Raw genomic sequence first — 16,786 nt, 5'->3', positions numbered from 1 at the left:
AGAAAAAGACAAACGTTAAAGTTCAGGAGCCTTTTTTCTCCTTTTTGTAGACCAATTTTATAACACTCAGCAAAACTCAAACCTAACAAAGTTTTCACTCAGCAATTCCACTTCTAGGAATTTATCATACAGAAAGTGCAGCCTCTTTGGGAGCAGCGAAACATTACCCCCCAAAAAGTTAAATGTTCACTGAGTGAACTGGTTAAACACCTTCATATACTGAGTAAAATATCACAGTGATTCAGAAAGCAGTTTTTAGAAAGAGGTAAATCTGCATGTGAAAGACACGAAGGCAAATAAATAAGTGGGGAGAACCAACAGTCAGGCATGCTTAACAGTAGTGTTTCATTGTATAAAACTGAACCAGTCCACAGGCCTCCACCCCGGGCTTTTCTGACACGCTGTACTCGCTTATCGCTAAACCCTGGGAATGAAGCACAGCTCTTTCAGTTTATGTTTCTGCTGTCTTGGAAATTTTCTTTTTACCAACAACATAAACATTTTTAGCTCATGTAATAACCAAAGTAATATAAACACACTGTGAACAAGAGGACAGCGCCACCCAAGCCGAGATGCAGGGCCGGATGTCCCACGTTGACCAGACGCCTCCCAGGGGCCAGCTCTTCCCAAGTGCCACTTCTGTCCTGAAACCTTTCAAGGTGGGTGCTAGTGACCTCCTCACCTGGGCTCAGACAGAATGACCACTCTGTCCCTGGTTATACAGCCAGCGTGGGGTGGGACCAAGTGACTCGGTTTGTGGGCCCAGAAAAATCTCTACCAGGCTCTTTTTTTTTTTATACTAGAGATTGAATCTAGGACCTCTGTACTGATCTATATCCCCCAGCCATTTCTTAATTTTTATTCTGAGACAAGGTCTCACCAAGTTGATAAATTGCCCAAACTAGGCTGAAACTTGAGATCCTCCTGCCTCAGCTTTCTGGAGTCCTGAGATTACAGACCTGTACCATCATACCAGGCTGAAGACTGCCTCTTAATATCCATGTGCTAAACAATGAACAAACTAGAAAAACTGCCAACACCCTTAAAAACTAGAGAAATTGTAAATTATTAAACAAGTACTATTGATACTGTGGACCTGTCATCATTTATTACTGACGCATGAGTACATGTTATCCAGGAAAGCCAGTGGAGCCAGAGTGGGCAAAGAATCGGGCTTGTGCTTCAGTGAAGACTGACTGAAATCCTTGTAATCAAGGGGCCTTGATAACCAAGGGGCCTTGTATGAGTCATTTCACCTGGCTGAGACTCAGTTTCTTTATCTGTAAAATGGGGATGACAGAACTTCCTGAGGTTCCTATGGGGGCTAAAGGTAACACCACCTATGAAAGCCTCCCTAGGTGTTTAACAACCTAGGTGCTGCACAAACAAAAGGGAAAAGTTGCCTGGGATGGAATGGAATAGTCAGGCAGACCCCATCTTTTCCACCTGCTAAATTTAAAAGTGAACTGAAGAACTTACATTCACACATGTTCCAGCGGTCTGGGGGGAAAACAGCGTTGTGATTATTGGGATCCTGTCTGTGGAGTATTGATTTAGGACCTTTAATACCATCTCCAAATGCCAGGCTTCATTTGCATCGGGTCGGAAGCCAGGCTGCGGGGCGCTGCTGTTGATCTTAGGCAGGGACTTGGGAGCCCGTGGCCCACCTTCCTCCTGGCCCTCGGCCAGTCACAAGCTGACCCCACCTGGGACTCAGGAGAACTGGCCAGGGAGGAGGCTGAGCCTCTGATGGATTTTCACGTTTAATTAAAGCGCAGCTGGGGCTGGGGCCTCTCGCTACCTTCCAGCAATGTGTCTGTGATGGTTGTGCCGCCAGCGCACGCCAGGCCGTGTGGCAGGGACGCAGACCCCGGCTGGCTTCTCCCTCGCTTGCCCACAAAGCCCAGTCTGCTGCTGCCTGTGGCAGGCTCCAGGGCTGCAGGTATGGCAAGGATGCTTCCAAGGAGCTCGGGATTCACTCGGGCCTCGGCTCCCACAGCCTCTCTGAAGAACTGCCACAGAACTGCTCATCTGCAGCAGTTAGGTTCCGGGCTCTGAGGCCACCCCGCCGGGGCGCTTACTACGGACAGGGACACAGGAGTTCGTCCTCCTGAGTCACTGAGGACTTTGTAGCACAATCCAAGTGGAAAAGTTCAAATATACCTCCAAGGAAGGAGAGGCATTCTAAAACCCAGCACACGCAGTCCCCTATGCCAGCTGCCGGTTCATCCAGGTCGCAGCCCCTGCGCTGCATTACTTGAAGCAATTCCTAGACAGTTTTAGCATGTCATCCACAAACATTTCAGGATGCATCTCAGTGTGCATTTCAAGAAAATAAAGAATCCTTTCCATAACCACTGTATCATTTTCCCAACCTACACACTCACTCATCGGCTGTCTTAGGCGTGTTTACATTTTCCTGGTTGTCTAATGAACGCCTTGTAGAAGTGGGTTTGTTCAAAGCGGAACCCAACCGAGTGGCTAGCTAGGCTTTGGATTGCAACCTCAGCGACTCTAGCTTTCGCATCTTCTCTCCTTTTGCCTTCCTACCACGTTCAACATTTCTTATACATACAGCTTTGGACACAGAATTGAGCTAGCTCTGTACTCTTGGCTTTCTCACCTAAAAAAAAATTGTGGATGCTCAGAAACTTTCAGGTTGGGGGGCATTTCACATTTCAGATTCTCAGATTAAGGATATTCAACCAGTGAGGTCTAGGAAAATATTTCAAGATCCAACACACCAAAACTTAAAGTATTGTTGGTCCCACACACTTTAGATAAAGAATATTCGACCTATAACCTTACAGAATTACTATGAGGGTTTAAAAAATACAAAGCAAGTATATTTTAGAAGAGCAAAATAAAACAAAGATGATAGTAGCCAGGCATGATGGCGCATGACTGCAATCCCAGCACTCGGGAAACTGAAGCAGGAGGATCTCTAGGGTTCAGCATGCAGAAGGCAATTCAATCAGGGCATGGCAACACACACCTGTAATCCCAACACTCTAGAGGCTAAAGCAGAAAGAACACAAGTTCGAGCTTAACCTGGGGCAACTAGCAACCTAAGGAGACCCTGTCTCAAAATATAATAATAGTGGTGATGATGATGACAAAGCCTTGGGATATAGCTCAGTTTGAAGGCCTTGGGTTTAATCCCCAGTAGCGCACACACATATGCATACACACACACACACACACACACACACACACACTCACAAGCCACCAGTGTCTGCTGTAAGAAGTAAACTTTCATAACATTAGGCTTCAGAGAATTTTGTGTTTTTCTGTTTCAGCAGCTGGGACTACCTGAAACTAACACCGAAGTAAAAACATGCCAAGTGTTTGTCAACTGATGGATGGATAAGTCAAATGTGGCATATCCACGTAATAGAATCATTTTCGGCCACAGAAGAAGACGAAGTACAGACATATGCTACAACACTGATGAACCATGAAAGAATTATGCTATGTGAAAGAGGCCAAACACAAAAGACCACATATTGCATAACTCCCATTGATATGAAATGTTCTAGAATAGCCAAATCCATAGAGTCTGAGAGTCAGAATGCGGACTGGTAGTTGCTTAGGGTAGGGAATGGGGAATGGACATAGGTTTTTTTGAGGGATGATGAAAATGTTCCAAAACTGATTGTGGCAATGGTTACACAATTGAGGGCAGACTAAAAACCATTGTAGACCATTCAAATGGACGGACTGCATCTCATTAAAGCTGCTATATTAAAAATAAAGAAGAAATATACCATTTCTCTGTATGAACGAGCACATCAGAAACCAGAGCCCACTCCTGCCCCATCAGGAGACTTTGGGAACTATGTGCCTAAATCAAAGTCCATCTCTGTGTGCAGGGGACACTGCCATGACACGCACATGCTAATGAGCCCGAAGTCAAGGCTGGAGCACTCCCAGTGCAAGTAGGAATGAACCTATCATCCACACTTCCATGAAAATTGATAATCCCTTGACACCAATCTCACACAAAAACAGTCTTCCAACCCCAGAGATACAAACAGGGCTGTCTTGTTTTATTCACACAAAAGCATCTGCTAGGCCATGAATCATACTTCCCAGAACCAGTAATATGAAAGGGCTAGGTAGCTCAGAGCCCAAATTACTTAAATTGATGTCACAGCATTTGAAAGGCTGACATTCGGGCCTTACAAACTGAATGACAATTGCCATCCTGCAATTCATGCCTGCTCTCGTGTTTCCCACCTGTTCCAATATCAATTTAAGCAATTCTGAACTTTGGTCTTTGTGGCAGAATGTCTCAGATTTATTGAAGTGTCAGGACCCAATTGGGCTCAGATCCACCCCTGGCAGGGCCATTACGAGGTGTGAAAATCTGGGTGCCCATCACCGCAGCCGCCGTCAGCAGAGGCAATCAGAAAGAACAGATGAATCTGCCCCTCCATAGTCATCATGGGAGGCCTGCAATGTACCCTAATGACAGCCACGGGGAACACGCAGGTGACACGATCATTCTGCTCTTCGGGAACTTGGGCATGTGCTAGAAGGGCGGCTAAGCCCATCAAGGGAAGTCTTGCAACCCTCAGCCTCTAGGAGACACCTCTGATTCGTTGGAAGAGGCTATTTCAAGGCCAGCCCAAATCCTGAGTTACCCTCCTTCTGTTTTGTAAACAGCATCAAAACCACAGTCTCTGCTGCCCAGGTTTCTCCCAGCTTATCATTAGTTATCTGGCATCTGCAGGTCTGCCCCACCAAGGCTGGGAGCCAGAGGTAGCTGGCCTTAGAGTAAACAGGAAAAAGCCCTCTTAACAGAGAGCTAAGTTTACTTCCAAGCCTGGAGCAGAGGGAGGAGGGGTGAGCAAGGTGCGAACCAGGGTCCCTTCAAGAACGTCAGCCTCTCCTTGTCCCTCCACTCTGCAGGGCCCATGAGTCCTGATTTCACAGTGAAACTGTGCTGTCCCTACCCCTTACCTACTCTGTGAGGGTCCTCACCTGCCTGCTAAATTCTGCCAGCACCTTGCATCTGAGACCCCCACCCTGGGCTCGGACAAGACTCCCTGATTCGGGACTCAGTGACTTGAGAGATGCCAACAATTCTCTGCCATCTTGGTGATCTTGGTACCCCCCCCCAACAGGCCTGGCATGCCCTAGCCCCTAAACTTGGGAGTGGAACTACAGACTGCTAACCTTCTTTTTCCTTTCCCCTCCCCAGCAGAGCTCCCAGCAGGCCCTATAACCAAAGCCAGGCTGGCTACGACAAAAACTGCTTGTGGAATACTTGTTTTCAATTGAAAAGTCAATATAATACCACAACTGGCAGGTTAATTGTTATACCAAGGAATGTACCCCGGGAAGAAACAACATGCAGCCTGTTCCACCGAGCCCTTGAATGGGGGGGAGCCCTGCAGCCCAGGTTCGTATCACTGTGGGAGCCGCCCCTTAATAACCCACAACAATCACCCCCAAGAACGTCGCTGCATTTTTGTGCAGAGCTTCATCTGAGCTTCTCAGAAGCAGGCTGTTTTTCACAGCACAGAGAGGGGAGCTGCTTCTGGATTGTCAAAGTGATACGGAAAAGACTGCAGGGAATGGAGTATGATTCACAAAGGAAACAAATGTTCTGGACAGATCCCTCCCAGGGAGGGCATCTGCCTTCCAAGCAGCTTCCAGAAACACTCTCCGCGGTGCTTGGAGGTATAATGAGCGTCAGCCAGCTCAGGTCCATCCTACAGGAGGGAGAGAGACACCTGACTGCTGACTCCTGTGCAGGTGGAGGAAACTGAGCCCTGAAGCATCCCCCAGCCCACGACTCCATCAACAGTCAGCTGAAACCCAGCAGGCTCCCCAGGCCTGTCCCCAAGCCTGCCTCCTCCTCTGACTTCAAGACCCAGAGTGAAGGGTTAAATACGTCTCCAGCAGATGGGGCGGTGGTCTGGCGATTCCTCCAGGTGGCCACCATTTCCAAGATGCCAAGGAAGTCCAAGAATTCAGGAGGTGGGAGGTGGGGCAGAAGAGTGCAAGGGGGATTTCTAGACCAGACCTCCACTGCGTCTCAGGTGGGAGTGGGAAGATCTAGAGGACCAGGCATAGTGGCTGTGACTCCTGGAAAGCTTCATGGACGACTATTCCCAAGGTAGCCGCTCCCTGGACTCTGTCAGAAGGGAGCAGACACTTTGGGGGCACCCAGAGCCACATATGGATGGCAGGATGGCCATAAGCGAGGGCTCTAAAATCAAGGCCTGTCTGTACTACAGCCTTCCTCTGAGCATGCTCCTATCCAGGTTGGACATCCGCTCTCTTGGATCCATTGCCCTCCCACACATCTTAGGAGACCTGGTCCTGTCAGCCAGACACAAGCAGAAATGTGGGTTTTACTTTCATGCAACCTACCAGAGACACCAGCGAGAGCAGTGCTTTTTCCTTGATTAACCATCCTAACTTTGGTGGAAACAAGCCAGCTATCACCCATGGATCCTTTTCATTGCATTTCTGGAGGTTCATCCAAATGAAATTATTCTGAAGTTTGGAAACCCTTTAGGCAACATTATTTCTATAAGCGGGGAGAAAAGAACCAAAAGAAATGGTTAAATAAGCAATTAATAGAACATTATATGCCTAGAAAAACTGTGTTTAGTAATATCTGTAATAACATGAAAAATTAGACTATCATCAGAGAAAACAAATTTATCCTATAATATATGTAGAATATTAACAATTATAAAAAGAAGAAAAATTATAATAAAGAAAAGGACTAGAAAGGCATCAAGATGTTAATAGAGATTGCCTTTATTAGTGGAACTTAGGGTAGGCCTAAATATACCCTTTTATTTTTTCATAACCCCCACAAACACTGGTTTATAATGAGGAAGGACAAACTTCCATTAGAAAAAACAGATGCTAGGGGCTGGGGATTTAGCTCAGTGGCACAGCGCCTGCCTTGCAAGCGCAACGTCATGAGTTCGATTCCCAGTACCAGAAAACAAACAAACAAACAAAAATCAGATGCTAAGTGATTTGCTTCACTCTTCTTTTTTCCATGAAAATGTACGATAATTACAAATATGTCCGTTTCAGCTAATACAGTCTATTGTGTCTTCCATCACGGCATAACACTGCCATAAGTCTGGTAAGAAGTAAAGACAATGACATCCGGTCACAAAGCTGTTTCACTAGCACCTGGCCAAGCTGGTCTGTTCCAAGCAAACAGAATTACCACTGAGTAATGTGATGACTAAAACTAGATTTTTAAGGGAGTCCTAGAGTGAGACACACCATGCAAGCATGTATCTCAAGGCGTGAACAAAACATGAAGCAGCTGAAATCCGGATGACTTCACTTGCTGCCACTCTGTACTCTGGCGAGGAAAATAAGGTGAGAGGCACAAAAACTAGCAGGTGGGGGTGAGGGAAGGAGACAGATTTAGCAGAACTGAAGGAATTCCATGCTGTCTCTTATCTCCCCCAAATCCCACCAGTGGGCTATTTTAGCTTAGTCCTTCTTCACTGAAGCACTCCAGCATGAAGTTGTTCAAAGCCATTTCCCCAGATCAAGCTTTTTGTCCTCCATACACCTTTTTCCCCACCCTGACCAGGGGCCTTGTCCAGGCTCATTACGCTGCTACACAATCAGCACCCACAGATTCTAGAACCCGAACTTCTGCCCCAGGGGCCTTTACGCATTTGCCAAATAACAGGATTGATGGATAATGTCTTCCCACAAAGAGTAAAGAGATTCCTGGAGTAAGGGAGGTGGCACTTTTATAAGGGATGGACAGATACACACACACACAGATACACAGACACAGACACACAGGTACACAGACACACACACGAGCAAACACGGAAGTCTGGATGGACTCCAACAGAGTTTGGAGCAATCTCCTTCAACGGGAATGAGACGCCCGCTATGATCAAAGCTGTTTTTACAGAACATTCCTTAAGGACCTGGTGCTATGGTTGGCACCCGGGGCATCTGTGTTGGGAGGATAAGCACAGCTCCTGCCTGGACAGCCTCTGCAGGGAAGCGGGAAGTGAAGAGCTGAGTCCTTAAGCCTCGTGAAGCTCCTAGTCCAGGCTGCTGGTCTTCAGAGAAAGCTCCTACTCCAGGCTGCTGGTCCCTGTTTGGATTTCTCACTGACTTGAGCCTGCACACCATACTGAAAACTTAATAGAACATTTACGTCTATTTTAAAAGTATTTTATTTTTGTTTTTTAAAGTATTTTAGTACTACAGTGGTTGTTGGTATTCTTTCCATGGGAATGGAGATTTGAGATGCTTACAAATGTTTATGTGAGGATTTCATCTCTCCTCTTGCACTCATGGCTAAAACACAATTACAACTGTGCTTGTTAACCAAATAGAGATATCGCATGAGACAAGCAGGCCAGTGCCTAATATGGAGGTGTCCTTGGGCCAGTGCCCACTTATCCTGGTATGCATCTCCTCTGCCCGACACAGAGGTGCCTTCATTAGTGGAGGAAAGAAAGAGGTCTTTGTGATGACATAATTCCCAGACCACCCTACGAGGACAATAAAGCTGGATTTGAGAGAAGCCTGGTGAAATAAGAGCTCAGAAATCATAAAGAGCAAGGCTACAAGGGCCCCACAAAGTCATTTAGTCTAATCTCCCTGTGTTGGAAATGGGAAAATTACCCTAGAAGGGGGAGAGACTTGCCTGAGATTATACAACCCGTTAGTGGTGGGTCACTCCTCCTGAGGTGAACTTGGAGCAGTTCACTCCACAGAAATTCCAGTGCGAATGTGTGCTGAGTGCTGTGCTGGACAGGAGGGCTTTCCCTGCGGGGGGTGACGTCCTGTAGTGCAGTGTGGCCAAAGCCGTGACACAGCAGCAACCGGTGCTGTGCATTCCAGAGGAGGAAGAGGTCACAAGAGAGGGAGACAGGCAGAAGATCTGAGTTGGCTCCTGGTCAGTGAATACTTTATGAAGTAGAGAAGGGATGAAGGTCTTTTTAGAACCATAGAGAAGGGTGCGCAAAGGGGAGAACATGTGAAACAACATGATGTGTTTGGGGAATGAAGAGGGGTTTGCTGTGGCTCAAATGGGGATTTCTTGGAAGGGAAGTAGAGGAGAAAGGACCAAAAAGTGAAGGAAGGAGGGTCTGTGAAGGTCTTGAATGCCATGTTAAGAAGTCTGTCCTGAGAAAGGAAGTTTGTGTTTTAAAAAACAACACATGGAGCCTGGTGTTGTGACCTGTGCCTGTCATCCCCACACTTGGGAGGCTGAGGCAGGAGAACTGTGAGTCTAGGGTATATAGCAAGTTTAATTCCAGCCTGGACTCCACAGGGAGACCCACAACATATTGGCACATGGGAGGCACAGGGGTTGAATAAAAATGGAACAGAGGTAGAGAGATTAGGTGAATAAAACTGTAAGCATCTCAAATCTCCACTCATTGTCAGGTAAAAAATAAAAAGGGTAGAATTAAAAAAATAATCTAAAAGAAGGCAAAGAGTAGTTATATGGCCAAAGCAGTGAGAGTTAGAAGGCAGACTGGGCAGGACTGCCTGCGGGATTATGGGAAGTGAGGGATGGGAAGAGCTACCAGCCACCCACAAGCCCTATTAGGCTGACTCTCCATTTTGCAAAGCCGGAGCACTGAGAATGCCCTTTACTCCCCACCCCCACCCCACCCGCCAGTTCTGGGGCTGGAATCTGGGAGGCCCATGCTAGGCAAGCGCTCTGCTTCTGAGCTACAACCCCAGCCCCAGCCCTGGTGTTTACACTTTTAAAAATGGATGAAAAAGAACAAAAGAAAGCAACTATCCCATGACAAATGAAAGTTATGTTAAATTAAAATTTCAAGGAGCAGGCATGGTGGCACACGCCTGTAATCCCAGCACTGAGGAAGCTGAGGCAGGAGGATCATTGTGAGTTTGAGACCAGCCTGGGCTACAAAGTGAGCTCAAGGCCAGCTTGAACTGCATAGGGAGACGCTGTCTCAAAAAGACAAACAAACAAACAAATAAACAAAAAAACTAAAACTAAAATTTCAGCCAGCCATGGTGCCACATGCCTGTAATCCCTGTACTCTAAGAGGCTGAGGCAGGACCACAAATTCAAACCCATCTTATTAGTGATGTTCTGTCTCTTAATTTTAAAGGGAGGGGACTGGGATGTAGCTTTGTGCAAAGGCCGTGGATCCAGTCTCGAGTAACCCCCCCCCGCGACACACACACACACACACACACACACACACACACACACGTAGTGTCCATAACTACGATTTTACTGGAATACAGCCACACTTGTTCATTTACCTACTGTCTACAATGGCAAGGGCAGCACTGAATAGTTATAACTGAGGATATAAGGCCTGTGAAGGCTAAAATAGTCACTCTCTGGCCCTTTCAGAAAAAGTCACGGCTCTCTGCTCTCTGAAATAGATGTCCACAGCATTGCAGCCCAAGGTGGGAGGGGAGAACAGAAGCAAACCTGGGCAGGTGGAACAGAAGATGATTCCGTGGTGGGCATATTGAATTTACGAGCCTGCGACACACCCCAGAGAGAGTGGGAAGATGGACTCGGACAGTGAGTGAAAGATTAGGATCTGAGATGTGGGCTTGGGAATCATCAATGCTCAGACAACAGTTGCGGCTGTGGCAGCAGGTGAGACAACCCAGGGGACAAACCAGAGGACAAAGCAGGGGACTCAGCGCCCCCAGGAAACACTCCTGAGCAGTAACTGAACAAGCAAAGCCCGAGAAAGGGTCTGGAGAGAGGAGAGACACAGGGAACAGATTCAGGATGGATAAGACCAAGGGAGCAAATGGCCTGAAGGGAAACAGGAGACGTCACTCCCTCCAAGAAACCCAGTAGGATCTGGATTGAAAAGGAGAGGGAGGATTTCGAGGCCTCAGGCAGGGAATTCATTGAAACAGCGGGAATGGAACTGCTCCACGGTTGGCAGCCTGGACTCCACATTCTCCTGGTTTCCCCCCAGCACAGTAGCTCCTTTTCCATCTCTCTTGCTGCTTCCTCCTGAGCTCCCAGCCTCTAAACATGGGAAAGCCATCAGGCTCAGTCCTGGGACCTCTTCTATCTTCTACCCAGGCTCAATGACCCCATTTGGTCTCACGGCCTTACACCTGTGCACGGCTGTCTAGACCCTGCCCTGAACGTAGGTGGCAGAACCAACTGCACACTCAGCATGTCCACCTGCAAGTCCACAGGCACCTCTGACAGACAGACCCACAAGCAAGCGCCTGCTCTTCCTCCCAAACCCGTATTCCTGCACAGTTCTCTACTGCACTTAAAACCAATCCGTCTTTCCAGCTGTTCAAACACAAACCCTGCAACCGCCTTCACTCTGTTCTCCCCTGTCCCATGCAATCTTTCAGTAACTCCTGTCTGCTGTAGCTTTAGACTACATCCAGAATCGCATGCTCACCCTCTGCACTGCCACCACGTTGCTCCAGACCACCAACATGTGTCTCCTGGGCCATTCTAGGGGCCTCCCACCTTCTCTCTGCTCCCACCCTTGCCACCCTTTGGTCACTAAGCAAACAGAAAGATTTGCTAATTTGTTTTGGGGCAAAACCCTCCGAACCTTCCTGTCTCACTCTGGACAGAAGCCCAAATCTCTGGGTCTCTTCTGTGTGGACATATTTTGGCTCTCTTTTGCATTTGACTCTTTGAGTGAATATTATAAAATAATCCTATAAATTGTGTGTCCTGTGTTAAATCGATTCCCTTGTGCACCCTGACCACAGCAGGCTTCTAGTCTGCCTTTATATTGTACATGGCCCTCTTGGGTAATTTGAAGCAACTTGCCACAGGGCCATTTTCAACTTCCTTCCTCTTCCTCTACTCTCTCTGAAGCAGTCAGTTTCAGTGCTACCGTTATTTGTGCCATGAAATGCACATTTAAACCCCACACCTTTCACATAAAGACACAATTTTTATTCTCATGTCGGTAAAGAGGCTTGCCGGGGATACAGCTCAGCGGCACAAGCGCATGTCTGACAGCACAGGTCCTGAGTTCAATTCCCGGTACCAAAAAAAAAAAAAAAAAGAGACTTAGAGGTTTAAGGAACTGCTTCTAAATCATAGCAATATATAAGGAAAGAGAACAGAAATCAAAGCCAAATGTGTCTGATCCTAAATACTATGCTTTTTGAACTGTTTTCTCTTATCTCTGTAGAACTATTTTTTCTTATGCAAGCACAAAGCTGAGGACTTGTTTAATGTCATCTGATAAGACTTAGTTATTCTATGATGCATGTAGTGTTGTTGGGAAGACATTTTTACATTAAATGATTGACATGTATTCTCACGTTCTGTGTCTCTCCAATCTTTGTGTCCTACGGTAAGACACACCAAGTATCAAATGAATGAACTGGAGTTAAGACTTCAATGCCATTTTGAGCAGTTTCTTTCCCTTTCATAATATCTATGGTATTTTTTGGATTTTGTTCACTCTTTCAGTTTCTTACAAGAGGGAGACAATATGATGTTTACACATGCGGGTCTGGATGAGTGAAAAGAGAAAAGAAAGAAAGAAGGGAAAAATATATATATACAAGATAGCTAAGATAGTTGTACTACTAATTTCTGTTGTTCTGTGCTTAATGTTCTATGCTTAATTTTTTTGACCAATTTTGCATGCTTATATCTGGTAATCTGAACAACTACTTTGAAGATAGCAATGCCATATAACAACCATTGCTGATTTCCTACCATCTTATTTTGAAATTCTGTATTTTTTGTTGTTGTTGTTGTTTTTTTTGTATTGTTTTTAATGTTTTTTTTTTTTAATTCTCTTTAAAATAAATTTAAAAAAAAAAACAATTCAATGCCAAAGCACTGAGAGAATTTATGGACAGGCCAAGGTCACTGATCTCGAAAATCACATAGAATGAGAGGAAAGTAGAAGGCAGATTCTGCGAAGCGCAGAGCTATGATCTTATGCAGGACACAGAGCAGGACCCAGCCCTCTGTTACAAAGTGATGGTCAGGGAACCCTGGACAAGGGCAGCCCCGATCACTGAGGCCACACGCACACACTAAGCGCAATCACTGCACACCAAGTCTGCTGCCTTCTGACTGGTTTGCAGAACTACCCAGTGGGGACAGCAAGCAGCTGGAGCTGGGCGGTGACCAGCCCCTTTAGAAGAAGTCCTGGTCTCTCCCATTTGCCCGTTTACAGCCCTTGGATTCCCAAGTAGACTGACAGAATCAGGACTTTACAATTACCAGGGATAAAGATAAGATCCTACATTTGGTTTCAAAAAACTCAGTTGAGTAAATCCAAGCCAGAGAAGGGTACACTTAGGAGCAACCAATGTAAAAGCGCCTTTAAGTAAGCTGATAACAAGCTCAATGAGGGATTCTATGATACAGCCGACAGAATAAAGGAAAAGCATCCTTAACAAAGCGAAGTGTTTATGCCAGAATAAAGGAGGCAACAGTCCAGCCCTGATCTGGATTGGCTGGCTTCAATCACTACTGCACTATGTAGGCTTCTGGACAGTTCACTCTGACAGAGTCTGCTGGGTACTTTCCATGTCCTTCCACTCCCTTGTCTAATCCAGGCTAGGACAGGTAGGAGCTGGTCCCTACACACCACCTCACCCAGATTCCTGTTCCCTGGTGACTTCCCACTGTGCTCAGCCAATGGGAAGAGAAGTGAAGCAACAAGAGAACAGGCCTTTCTTGTGCGGTCTTCTCCCTCTCCATCTGCACATTTCTGACAGTAGCTGTGTTCCCTTTACAACAATGCTTTTGTCGGGCAGTCCCTCTTCCCCAGTCCCAGCTTTCCATGGACTTCAGTTTGCTTCCCTTCTTCCTTCAGGTCCAGGGGTAAAACAGCTTCTCCCTGCTGCCAGCTGTTAGGTGCCTCAGGACCCTTTCTTGGTTCCCTTAACTCTGCCCACAGCCCTATAAATAATCCCTTCACTAATTTTTTTAAAAATCCCAGTGAAATTGGCCTCTGTTTCCACCAAGGACCCTGGCTGGAACTGGAGACAGGACGCTGGACAGCCTTAAAGTCATGTCTGTGAGGACCAGCTCTAGGAACAGAGGGTGTTTAGCCTGGTCAAGCGAAGCCTTCAGACAGCAGTACAGTCTGCTTGAAAAGGGGAAATGGCCACCATCACACTCACTCTCAGCTCCACAGATAGTAGTGGTTACAGAGACACCACCTTTTGGCTAAATGTAAACTTTTCCCACAGTTGGCAAAGGTGGGGTGGGTAGATCCTGGCAGATTATGAGCTCCAAGAATTCTGAGTGGCCTAATCTTAAACTAGATGAGCCCAAGTCAGGAACAGTGTAGAAAAAAGTTAGGATAGTCTAGAATAAGGCTTTCCAAGCCAGGATTTCATGATTCATCACCACCTGTACACTAATCTATGATTTATCAAAATATGATTTATCTTCCCTTATTCACAGCTGCACTTTCCATGGTTTTATTGAAGTTACCTATGGCCAACTGGGGTCATACAATAATAAATGGAAAATCAGAAATAACAATTTGTAAATTTTAAACCAAGTAGCATGATGGAATTTCATGTTATCCCACCTCCTCTTCTGGGACATGAGTCATTCCTCCATCCAGTGTATCCACACTGTATACACTACCCACCATTAGTCACTTAGCAGCCATCTCAGTTCTCATCTCAATTGTCAGATTGACTGTCACAGTACCTCAGTGCCTGTCTTCAAGTGACCCCTATTCAGTAGCCAAACCCTTCATCACAATGCCTATGGCACTCACATCACTCTGTCTCATCACCAGGCATTGTATTGTCTCATAGGATCACAAAACAAAGGTGAGTACAATATTATTACAAGGGGTGATGTTCACATGTTGTTCTAACTATTCTATTATTAGCTACTATTGTCACCTCTTAACCACACCAAACTTTACCAAAAAACAGTATACAGTACACAGAGTTTGGTGCTATCTGATTTCAGGCATCCCTTGGGGGTCTTGGAATGCTTCTCAACAACTATGCCAAAATTGAAGGGAAGCTCTAGGGATGTGTTTTTGCTGCTTCTCACTTGAATCCAGAAAATAGATGTCTAGCTCTTGGGTCAAGTTTGCTCATTCTCAACAGTGAAGTTGTTTTTACATGCTAAGATAACTTGATATAGTAGATACAGAAGAATGTTCAACATCTTTCACCATGAGAGAAATGCAAATCAAACAACACTGATGTCCTATCTTAGCGAGAAAGAATGGCGATTACCAAGCACTCAAAACACAGTACTGGGTGCAGTGGCACATGTCTATAATTCCTGCACACAGGAGGCAGAAGCAGGAGAGACACAGCATCAAGAGCAGGCTGGAGTACATAAGGAGTTCAAGGCCAGCCTGAACTACATGATGAGACCCTGTCTCAAACAAACAAATGAACAAGCAAGCAAGCAAACAAACAAATGAAAATTTAAAAAACAAATGCTGGTAAGGTTGTAGCGGAAAACAAACCCTTCTGTCTACACCATAGGTGGGACTGTACACTAGCATAACCACCATGGAAATCAGTATGGAGCCCACTCAAAGAACTAAAAGCAGAAATTCCATTTGACCTAGATATACCTCTTCTGAGCATCTTCCCAAGAGTTTAAGACATCATATGATACATGCATATCTATGTTTACAGCAGCTCATCATAATAGCTAAATCTTGGAAACAGCCTCTATGCCTACCAGCAGATGAATGGATAAAAAAATGCACAAGGGAATACTACTCTACCACACAGGATAAATTTGATTCATTTGCAGGAAAATGGATGCACTTTGAGACCATAATGCTAAGTGAAATAAATCAGACACAGAGGTTTAATACCGCATGATTTCTCTTATATGAGAAACCCGAAGTATAAATAATTTAAAGAGCAAAATAGGAGATTATAGGAATGAGGGAGACAGACTTTGTGCAGCTGGGAAGGTAATCTGGGGGTGGATAAAACAGAAGAGAGGGAAGGTGAAAGAAAAAGGATCAAGATGTCACCTGTGTGTGTACCAGTTTCTCACGATGAACGTGTTTAGTATGCCTCACAAACACACACTAATAATTTTTTTTAAAGGTAACTTAAGAACGTGGAATTTTTACATCTCAACATCACAGCTTTCCAAAGTTCACTTCTAATGCGCGCGGCCCGCTATTGAACCGAAAGCACTTTTTAACCCAGCAGTTTCTATCCACACATCTGGCAGTCACTGCAGTGCTTCTTGAGAATTTTCACCTCATTTTTCAGCTCCAAAACCAGGATACAAAATCTACCCACAGGGCAAAATACTTTTAGACTCAAACTATCTTAGAGGGGGGAAAAATAACATTGCCTCAATTCACCGTGGCAGGAAAAAGAAAACGATTTTTTAAAAAGCCCCAAGCGCCTGAGGTCACACCAGGGTCATGGCCCAGGGTTCCAAGGGTGTATGTAAGCCAGGTGTCCTCCTTAGGGGAGAGTTTATCATTTCCTGCACAGCGGAAAGGCTGGGGCAGCCAGTTCACTCATTCATTCAACAAACATTAGTAATCAACTTCGTCAACAGAGCCCTGGGGGGTGCAGAGACGACCCCAAGAGGCTAGCGCTGCTAAGCTGCTGCAAGAGGACTTCAGCAAGTCCAGGAAACGACCTGATTTCAAAAGACCAATGAAGGCAAAGAGTGAGAGTGACGGCGCCCTGAAAACTTTCCGCAGAAACTTGGGAAATGCCAGCCCTCGGGCGCGGAGAGGGCGGGGACACGGGTCTCCGGCGGGACGCTGCCTACGGGCCGGGGCTGGGCTCCGAGTCCGGCGCCTCCCGAGGCCACGCGGCGCCCGCCCGC

At 46.0% G+C, this 16,786-nt stretch overlaps 1 protein-coding gene across 1 annotated transcript in view; it reads right to left on the bottom strand.

Moving 5' to 3' along the window:
• The window catches only part of Parva (parvin, alpha), a 146,999-nt gene that overhangs the window by 129,302 nt on the left and 911 nt on the right, over window positions 1-16,786 (bottom strand). The window lies entirely within an intron of this gene.

This window comes from Chinchilla lanigera, unplaced genomic scaffold, assembly GCF_000276665.1.
Source record: "Chinchilla lanigera isolate Chin_1 unplaced genomic scaffold, ChiLan1.0 scaffold00013, whole genome shotgun sequence".
Classification (NCBI taxonomy): domain Eukaryota; kingdom Metazoa; phylum Chordata; class Mammalia; order Rodentia; family Chinchillidae; genus Chinchilla; species Chinchilla lanigera.
The sequence above is the reverse complement of the archived record's forward strand: the minus strand, read 5'-3'. Positions and strand labels throughout refer to the sequence as shown.